This window comes from Schistocerca americana, chromosome 3, assembly GCF_021461395.2.
Source record: "Schistocerca americana isolate TAMUIC-IGC-003095 chromosome 3, iqSchAmer2.1, whole genome shotgun sequence".
Taxonomy (NCBI): Eukaryota; Metazoa; Arthropoda; class Insecta; order Orthoptera; family Acrididae; genus Schistocerca; species Schistocerca americana.
In genome coordinates, this window is record NC_060121.1 from 680,103,556 (window position 1) to 680,114,068 (window position 10,513).

Consider the following 10,513-nt stretch of genomic DNA (forward strand, 5'->3'; position numbering starts at 1 on the left):
TAGGGAGAGAGGGGTCATGTACAATAGGTACAACACCCAAAAGGGAATATTAAGAGTGGACGACCAAGAACGAAGTGCTCTTATTAAAAAGGGTGTAAGACAAGGATGTAGACTTTCACCCCTACAGTTCAATCTGTACATCGAGGAAGCAATTATGGAAATAAAAGAAGGCTTCAGGAGTGGAATTAAAATTCTAGGTGAAAGGATATGAATGATACGATTCGCTGATGACATAGCTATCCTGAATGAAAGTGAAGAATAATTACATGATCTGTTGAACGGAATGAACAGTCTAATGAGTACTGAGTATGGATTGAGAGCAAATATAAGAAAGACGAAGGTAATGAGTAGTAGTAGAAATGACAACAGCGAGAAACTTAACATCAGAACTGATGGTCAGGGAGTAGATGAAGTTAAGAAATTTTGCTGCCTAGGCACTAAAATAACCAATGACGGACGGAGCAAGAAGGACATCAAAAGCAGACTACCCATGGCAAAAAGGGCATCCCTGGCCAATTGAAGTCTACTAATATCAAATATCGGCCTTAAGTTGGGAACGAAATTTCTGACAATGTGCGTCTGAAGTACAGCATTGTATGGTAGTGAAACATGGACTGTGGGAAAACCGGAACAGAAGAGAATCTAAGCATTTAAGATGTAGTGCTACAGACAAATGTTGAAAATTAGGTACATTGATAAGGTAAGTAATGAGGAGGTTCCGGGCAGAATCGGAGAGGAATGGAACATGTGGGAAACATTGATAAGGAGATGGGAGAGGATGATAGGACATCTGTTAAGACATGAGGGAATGACTTCAATGGTACTAGAGGGAGCTGTAGAGATATGGTTCAAATGGCTCTGAGCACTATGGGACTCAACTACTGAGGTCATTAGTCCCCTAGAACTTAGAACTAGTTAAACCTAACTAACCTAAGGACATCACAAATATCCATACCCGAGGCAGGATTCGAACCTGCGACCGTAGCGGTCTTGCGGTTCCAGACTGCAGCGCCTTTAACCGCACGGCCACTTCGGCCGGCGCTGTAGAGATAAAAACTGTAGAGGAAGACGGAGATTGGAATACTTTCAGCAAATAATTGAGGACGTCGGTTGCAAGTGCTACTGTGAGATGAAGAGGTAAGCGCAGGAGAGGAATTCGTGGCGGGCCACATCTAACCAGTCAGAAGACCGAGGACCAGGAAAAAAATGATGGAATTATATTCAGTGTTTATAGAGATTGTCAAAGTGTTGAAAAGAAGTAAGTCGCCAGGTCCGGATGGAATCCATTTCAGTTTTACGGAGAGTACTAACGGCATTGGTCCCTTACTTAGCTTGAAATTATCACGACTCTCTCGCCCAGCGCTAAGACCCAATCTAATGGAAGAAAGTGCACGTGATTCCTGAATGTAAGGAGGGTAAAGAAAATAACTGCAAGACTGCAGAGCATTATACTTAACATCAGTTTTCTGCTGATATCTTGAACATATTCAGAGGTAGTATACAAGACATTTCCTTGAGACAGAAAAGCTCGTGACCACGAATCATCGAGGTTTTAGAATGTATCTCACATGTGGAACTCAGCTTGCCATTTTCTCACACGATATACTGCGAACTATGGATGGAGGACAACAGGCAGAGTGCAGGTTTCTTGGTTTACGAAAAGCATTTGACACGCTGCCTCACTGCAGACTGTTAACAAATGTACGAGCATATGGAATAGCTTCCCAGATACGTGGGTGACTCGAAAACTTCTCAAGTAATAGAACCAAGTACGATGGCGAGGGTGCCGTCAGGAGTGCTACAGGGAAATGTGACAGGGCCATTATTAGATTCTACGTACATAAATGGACAGGTTGAGCAGTAGTCTGCTGTTGCTTGCTGATGATGGTGTGGTGAACTGGAACATGCCGTCGTTGGCTGCCTGTAGGAGGATACAAGACGACTTAAGACATTTGCAGTTGGTGTGGTTAATGGCACCTAGCTACGAATGTTGAAAAATGTAAATTAATGCAGAAGTGTAGAAAAGCAAACTCGAAATATTCGAATATACGAGGGCAGTTCAATAAGTAATGCAACACATTTTTTTCTGAAACAGGGGTTGTTTTATGCAGCATTGAAATACACCAGGTTATTCCCCAATCTTTTAGCTACACAACACTATTTTTCAACGTAATCTCCATTCAATGCTACGGCCTTACGCCACCTTGAAATGAGGGCCTGTATGCCTGCACGGTACCATTCCACTGGTCGATGTCGGAGCCAACGTCGTACTGCATCAATAACTTCTTCATCATCCGCGTAGTGCCTCCCACGGATTGCGTCCTTCATTGGGCCAAACATATGGAAATCCGACGGTGCGAGATCGGGGCTGTAGGGTGCATGAGGAAGAACAGTCCTCTGAAGTTTTGTGAGCTCCTCTCGGGTGCGAAGACTTGTGTGAGGTCTTGCGTTGTCATGAAGAAGGAGAAGTTCGTTCAGATTTTTGTGCCTACGAACACGCTGAAGTCGTTTCATCAATTTCCGAAGAGTAGCAAAATACACTTCAGAGTGGATCGTTTGACCATGGGGAAGGACATCGAACAGAATAATCCCTTCAGCGTCCCAGAAGACTGTAACCATGACTTTACCGGCTGAGGGTATGGCTTTAAACTTTTTCTTGGTAGGGGAGTGGGTGTGGCGCCACTCCATTGATTGCCGTTTTGTTTCAGGTTCGAAGTGATGAACCCATGTTTCATCGCCTGGAACAATCTTTGACAAGAAATTGTCACCGTCAGCCACATGACGAGGAAGCAATTCCGCAGAGATGGTTCTCCTTTGTTCTTTATGGTGTTCGGTTAGACAACGAGGGACCCAGCGGGAACAAACCTTTGAATATCCCAACTGGTGAACAATTGTGACAGCACTACCAACAGAGATGTCAAGTTGAGCACTGAGTTGTTTGATGGTGATCCGTCGATCATCTCGAACGAGTGTGTTCGCACGCTCCGCCATTGCAGGAGTCACAGCTGTGCACGGCCGGCCCGCACGCGGGAGATCAGACAGTCTTGCTTGACCTTGCGGCGATGATGACACACGCTTTGCCCAACGACTCACCGTGCTTTTGTCCACTGCCAGATCACCGTAGACATTCTGCAAGCGCCTATGAATATCTGAGATGCCCTAGTTTTCCGCCAAAATAAACTCGATCACTGCCCGTTGTTTGCAACGCACATCCGTTACAGACGCCATTTTAACAGCTCCGTACAGCGCTGCCACCTGTCGGAAGTCAATGAAACTATACGAGACGAAGCGGGAATGTTTGAAAATATTCCACAAGAAATTTCCGGTTTTTTCAACCAAAATTGGCCGAGGAAAATAGAGTGTTGCATTACTTATTGAACTGCCCTCGTAGCATTTGTAGCTACTTGACACAGTCACGTCCTTTAAACATCTGTACATAGCAGTACAAAGCGATATGAAATGGAACGAGCATGTGGGGATTGTGGTATGAAAGGTGAATAATCGACTTCGGTTTATTGTGAGCATTTTTGAAATGTTTGGTTCATCTCTAAACGAAATCGCATATAGGGTGCTAGGGCGATAGATTCTTCAGTCGTGCTCAAGTGTTTGTGATCAGCTCCAGATGGGATTAAAGAAAGTCATCGAAACAATTTGGAGGGGGCAGCTAAATTTTTACCGGTAGGTTCCTGCAACACGCAACTATTGCGATGATGCTTCGGGAACTCAAATGGAAGTCCGTGGAGGGAAGTCGACGTTCTTTCGAGGAACACTACTGAGAACATTTAGAGGGCTGGGATTTGAAGCCGACTGCAGAGCGATTCTACTGAGCCAGGACATCATCTAACGTAAAGACCATGAAAGGGAAGAGAAATTACAGCTGATGCGGAGACATATAAAACATCGTTTTTCCCTGGCTCTGTTTGCTAGTGGATGGAAAGGAAATGACTAAGAGTGTTAGAGTGTACCTTTCGCCACGCACCAAATGACTGCTTGCATAATGTGTATGAAGATGCAGATGTAGATTACAGTGTGTTCTAGATGTATATCACTAATCTTGTACTCGGTTATCACCAGGTACATTTGCTTTATTACATAAATTGCCTCGTATTCATTCTACATTTGAAGAGTGGTGCTATCTATTACACTGATAGTTTGTTTCTACTGCCTCTAAATATAAGGGGCGTTCAAAAAGAAACGAGACGGAGGCATGATTACAGAAAACAGTACCTGTATGTTAGTCCGGACTGCATGGAGGTTGGAAGAGACATTGCCATTTAGATTTGTACAGGAGTGCTACGACTGTGATCTCCTGGAGTAGAACGATCCCACAGGTGAGATTCACTAGTCGTTTTGAGTCTCGGACACCCTCCACGCAGTCCGGACCTGTCTCCCTGTGATTACGCCAATTTTGGTTCCATTAAAAGTGGCTCTGAGGGGCATACGATTCTAGCTGTACGTGCGGAACTGGTTAACATGGCAGCCCCAGGAATTTTATGAGACAACTGTTAACCGGCTTGCGTCACAGTGGGAAAAGTGTCTCAACAGCCAGTATCAACACTTCTAACATACATGTACTGGTTTCTGCAATTATGCCTCCGTCTCGTTTTCTTTTGAACTCCCCTTATACATATACGATGGTGTGCCTGCAAGATGTTAACTGCCAGTCGAGTAATCGGATACTCTCAGATGCATTCTCTATATAATAGCAGTCATCTTACATTTCTCTGCATTGAAAGAAATTTTTATTCGTTTCAGTAAGTAATAATTTAGTGCAAGACTTCCTGTGAGCCTAACGATAAGACGAGAATTTTCTGTGAACAACAGTATCTTCAGTTAAGTACGCTTTCTAGGGGCAGACCCAACGTTAATACCATTTCTGCTGAACATACGGCGCCTAGTTTAACTAACTGGGTGTTTCTAGTCACATATTTACCAAACCAATCACATAATTGTAAAGACAGCCTGTGAAATATGTACTACATTGCCCTTAGGATACCTAGGAGAGGAAGTTACCTCTTCACCAGCGTCTACAGTTTTCAAGATATCTTCCATCAACAGAACAGCCTGTGGCTACTGCGAATATTCTTTTGTTCACATTCACTGATTCTTACTTCGCTTCTATCTGGATCAATGTAATAATAAATGGGAAGCACAATATTATGTATGTTATACCTGTAAAACTTACACGATACTGTTCTTCTCATTCATTTATTTCTGAATCTGTGCTGATTCTTTGTGTGAAGCTTTGCTTAACATATTCTTTCTGAATCGGACGGACGTCAGTCGTATTAGAATGAAATTTTGTTCATCCAATGGCTCCCATTTCTTGTCAACGGAGGTGGGTTGTGTTCTTTTTAAATCTCGCTGGATTGGGCAAGGCGTTTTCGTTAATTACGGGCTAGGAAGGCGGTTAATTCCGCAACATATTTCAAGCACAAATTTGAAACTATTCGGCTAAAATTTACTATTTCCACGCTATACGAGATAAAATTGTCAGAGCATGTGACTGTAAAGTGCCGATGTGATAAGGAATACACCTCAATCCATGATAAGAAGATTGCAGCACTGCATTGACACTAATGGTCATCACTTCGAACACCTTCGGTAAATGAACGTTCATGCCACCATTGTGACCTTCGTTGACCTTCAAAGACCAGTTACGCATCATTAGATCTCGATAGCCGCAATCAGAAAATAAGTACCATACTACAGCATCCCATTTAAGAAAAAATTTCTAAAGCGACCCCACCTAGCAACAAAAAACTACGTCATATTATGGCCCCCGCTGTCCCATGCAGCTTTTGTCCCACAAACTTTTCAGCTGCTCTCATACTTTCGCAGTTATTCTTGGTGGCAATCGTTAGCGACTCACCCTGTAACCCTGTATAGTAAGTACAGATTATCTAAAAACAAAAGTCGTAAAACTCAAAGAAACGACTGAACTAATGAGGAGAGCTAACTAAAAGTTAAACACTTTGAACTGACAAGTGAAGTGGGCGTGGGTATCAAAAGTAAAGTAGTGGGAACTAGGACATCACTGATTGATCGAGAAAAGTATAAGAGTAGGGATTGAAATTTTGTGTCATTGATGCATGAACTGTGTAAACGTAGAGCCCAGAGAGATATAATTAATTTCAGTAACATTCAGAAACTTGTAAGATCAAAGATCAGAGCAACCAAATCTGAGTAGTTACAGCACTAACGTGAAGAAACTGAAAGCTCGAAATCTTCACATAACGATTTTAACTCAAGAAGCTAAGAGAAACCGCGGAAATATATAGATTTTGAGAGTCCGAAAAGGAAAAAAGATATTGGAACCCTATATTAAGAACATACTCTCCAATGATAGACCAAACATTGAGATTTCTAGGAAAACAAAGTAACAGCTCTCCTTATGAAAAAGTAATCAAGAAGATCATATGAAACTCAAAAATCAATAAAGCAACAGGACTTGTTGAAATTCCAATTGAAGTAATTAAACTTCTTGATGAAGAAGGTATGAGAGTTTCATACAGCTCTTTGAACAAAAGTTATGATACAAGTTATTTACCATGCCCATTGGCTATTATCAGCTTTCATTCCCTTATCTAAAAAGAAGAATACTGGAAGATGTGAAGATAATGGACTTTTTAGTCTTATGAGACATTCCTTGAAAATATTTCTTAAAATCGTTGACCAAAGGTTACATTAATGCTAAATGTCGTAATGCCGCTGGCAAGACACAGTTTGCGCTTAGCGAAGGTAACTAAACTCGGCCGGAAAATGCCATGAAGTCCGGACAATACCGACCGGCAGCGTTTCATCCGCGGCCCACGGGCGTCACTGAATGCGGATATGGAGGGGCATGTGGTCAGCACACCGTTCTCCCACCCGTATGTCAGTTTATGAGACCGGGGCCGCTGCTACTTATCACTTAAGTAGCTCCTAATTTTTCCTCACAAGGGCTCAGTGTATTTCACTTGCCAACAGCGATCGGCAGACGGATAGTCACCCATGCTAGTGCTAGCCCAGCCCGACGATGCTTAGCTTCGGAGAACTGACGGGAACCGGTGGTACCACTTCGGGAAGAACGTTAGCTAAAAGTTTTATTGCAAGGGAAATAATTGTGGCACTACGAGTTCTAGTGCAAGACTGCTATGATGAGGGTAAGCGTATATGCCTATATTTTATTTATTACGAAAACGCGTTCAATAGAGCACAACATCATAAACTTATATAATATCACACAAGAATGGATATAGATCAGAAGGAAATGCACTGTAATAGACAGCACAGGTCAAGTCTAGTAATAAGGGTCACTGACTTGGTTAGTGTCAGTAGAGGATTCCTATAAGGATGCTTTCTGTCACTAATGTTGTTCAGTCTGTACTCAGACTGGTTTTCACGAAGCGCTTCATGATATGTAAACATGCATCAAGATTGACAGAGTCCTGGTCATAGACATTCGCTATGATGATGGTACAGTACTGACTGCTGATAATTAAAATTATCTTCAGCAATTCGTCAGTGTAGTAGGAGATTTCAGCAGCAATCAAAGTGTGGCTATTAAGAAGAGTTTTATGATTTTCACTCGACAGCCCGACTGCTTGAGAAACACAAATATAATATTCAGTCGTCTCTTAAAACAAAGAGTAGACAAATTTAAATACCTTGGAATATGTATCTGTGAAGATTGTAGAACAGATATTGAGATAAAATGTCGGCTGAAGAAGGCCCGTAACGCCTTCATAAGATATAAGAAAGTTCTAACAAGTACAGAACGAGTTCGATTCGAATGATGCTACATATGGTCTGTAATTGTATATGGTTCTGAAGGATGGACACTAAATAACAGCAAGGAACATTAAGGTTCTTTAAATGTGGTTTCACCGAGGACTGTATAAAACACTGTCGATGCAAAGTAGCTAACATCGAAGTACTGCGAAGAATAGACAAACCGCGAGAAATGTCAACAATGTTTAATCGAATAAAAACTGCTCGCTTACGACATATATTACGCAACATAGGACTTTTACCACGGAACATTAAATATTTGGTCCTACAGTTGGTAATTGAAGGAAAGGTGTAGAACAGCTATTGCATACAGCTGTTCGTAGGCTACAGATGCACCGTGGTGTCGTCAAAGTCCCTTAAAAAATGAGCACAAGAAGAAGAAGAAGAAGATTATGAGAAGACGATGAAATACTACTGTACTATATATGACCAAATAACAGATTCACAAGTGCTACAGCGAATGTAGACGAAAAAAATTCATGTGAGCGAGGCACCAAGCAACGATTTTGTGATAGCGGCTATCGTGACGAATCTAATGATGTGTAACGGTAAGGTCTTTGAAGGTCAACGAATGTCACAACGGTGGCAAGAACGTCCATTTACAGAATGTGTTCGAATTGATGAGCATTGGTATCAATGCAGTGCTGCAATCTCCTTATCCTGGATTGAGTGATATTCCTTATCACATCGGCACTTATCAATCACATTCTCTGACATTTCTCTCTCGTACAGCGTACAAAAAGTAAATATTCGCCGAATACGGCGTATCTATCTAACATGGAATAGGCAGTACAGCATTAATACACTACTGGCCATTAAAATTGCTACACCACGAAGATGACGTGCTACAGACGCGAAATTTAACTGACATGAACAAGATGCTGTGATATGCAAATGATTAGCTCTTCAGAGCATTCACACAAGGCTGGCGCCGGTGGCGACACCCGCAACGTGCTGACACGAGGAAAGTTTCCAACCGATTTCTTATACACAAACAGCAGTTGACCGGCGTTGCCTGGTGAAATGTTGTTGTGATGCCTCGTGTAAGGAGGAGAAATGCGTACCATCACGTTTCCGACTTTGATAAAGGTCGGATTGTAGCCTACCACGATTGCGGTTTATCGTATCGCGACATTGCTGCTCGCTTTGGTCGAGATTCAATGACTGTTACCAGTATATGGAATCGGTGGGTTCTGGAGGGTAATGCGGAACGCCGTGCTGGATCCTAACGGCCTCGTATCACTAGAAGTCGAGATGTCGGGCATCTTATCCGCATGGCTGTAACGGATCGTGCAGCCACGTCTCGATCTCTGAGTCAACAGATGGGGTCGTTTGCAAGACAATAACCATCTGCACGAACAGTTCGACGACGTTTGCAGCAGCATGGACTATCAGCTCGGAGACCATGGCTGCGGTTAAAATTGACGCTGCATCACAGACAGGAGCGCCTGCGATGGCGTACTCAACGACGAACCTGGGTGCACGAATGCCAAAACGTCATTTTTTCGGATGAATCCAGGTTCTGTTTACAGCATCATGATGGTCGCATCCGTGTTTGGCGACATCGTGGTGAACGCACATTGGAAGCGTGTATTCGTCATCGCCATACTGGCGTATCACCCGGCGTGATGGTGTGGGGTGTCATTGATTACACGTCTCGGTCACCTCTTGTTCGCATTGACGGCACTTTGAACAGTGGACGTTACATTACGGATGTGTTACGACCCGTGGCTCTACCCTTCATTCGATCCCTGCGAAACCCTACATTTCAGCAGCATACTGCACGACCGCATGCTGCAGTTCCTGTACGCGTCTTTCTGGATACAGAAAATGTTCGACTGCTGCCGTGGCCAGCACATTCCCCAGATCTCTCACCATTTGAAAACGTCTGGTCAATGGTGGCCGAGCACCTGGCTCGTCACAATATGCCAGTCACTACTCTTGATGAACTGTGGTATCGTGTTGAAGCTGCTTGGGCAGCTGTACCTGTACACGCCATACAAGCTCTGTTTGACTCAATGCCCAGGCGTATCAAGGCCGTTATTACGGCCAGAGGTTACTGGGTACTAATTTCTCAGGATCTATGCACCCAAGTTGCTTTAAAATGTGATCACATGTCAGATCTAGTATAATATATTTGTCCACTGAATACCCGTTTGTCCCCTGCATTTCTTCTTGGTGTAGCAATTTTAATGGCCAATAGTGTATAAACGGTAAGACTAGTATCGTCGAACCAAGCGAATGTGAATGATGTATTCCTTTAAAGAACAAGTCGATATACTTCTCATTTACGTAGAATGCCAACGAAATTCAGTGAGAGCTAGAGATTTAAACGCTACGTTACATTTAAATCTGTGTATGATAAATTAAGAGCAACTGGATTTTTAACGCATCGGAAACATATCCGGCAAAAGGAAAGTTACTCATGAGGAAACGGAAATTGGTACTATTGCCACTGTGGTTCAAGATCCTTGTGTTACTTCAAATCAAATCGCAAGTGAATCTGGCATGAACCAAGGTAGTGTTGTTGCTGTTCTGCATCGCCATAAATATCATCCTTACCATATCAGCCTCCACCAAGAATTAGCTTGTACGGATTGTATGCGTCGCATTGAATTCTGCCGTTGAAGTTAACTTCAGATTCGTAGGGATGACACACTTATTAATTTGATTTTATTTACTGACGAGTCTACATTCACGAACTATGGAAATGTTCATTTGAATAACATGCATCATTGGG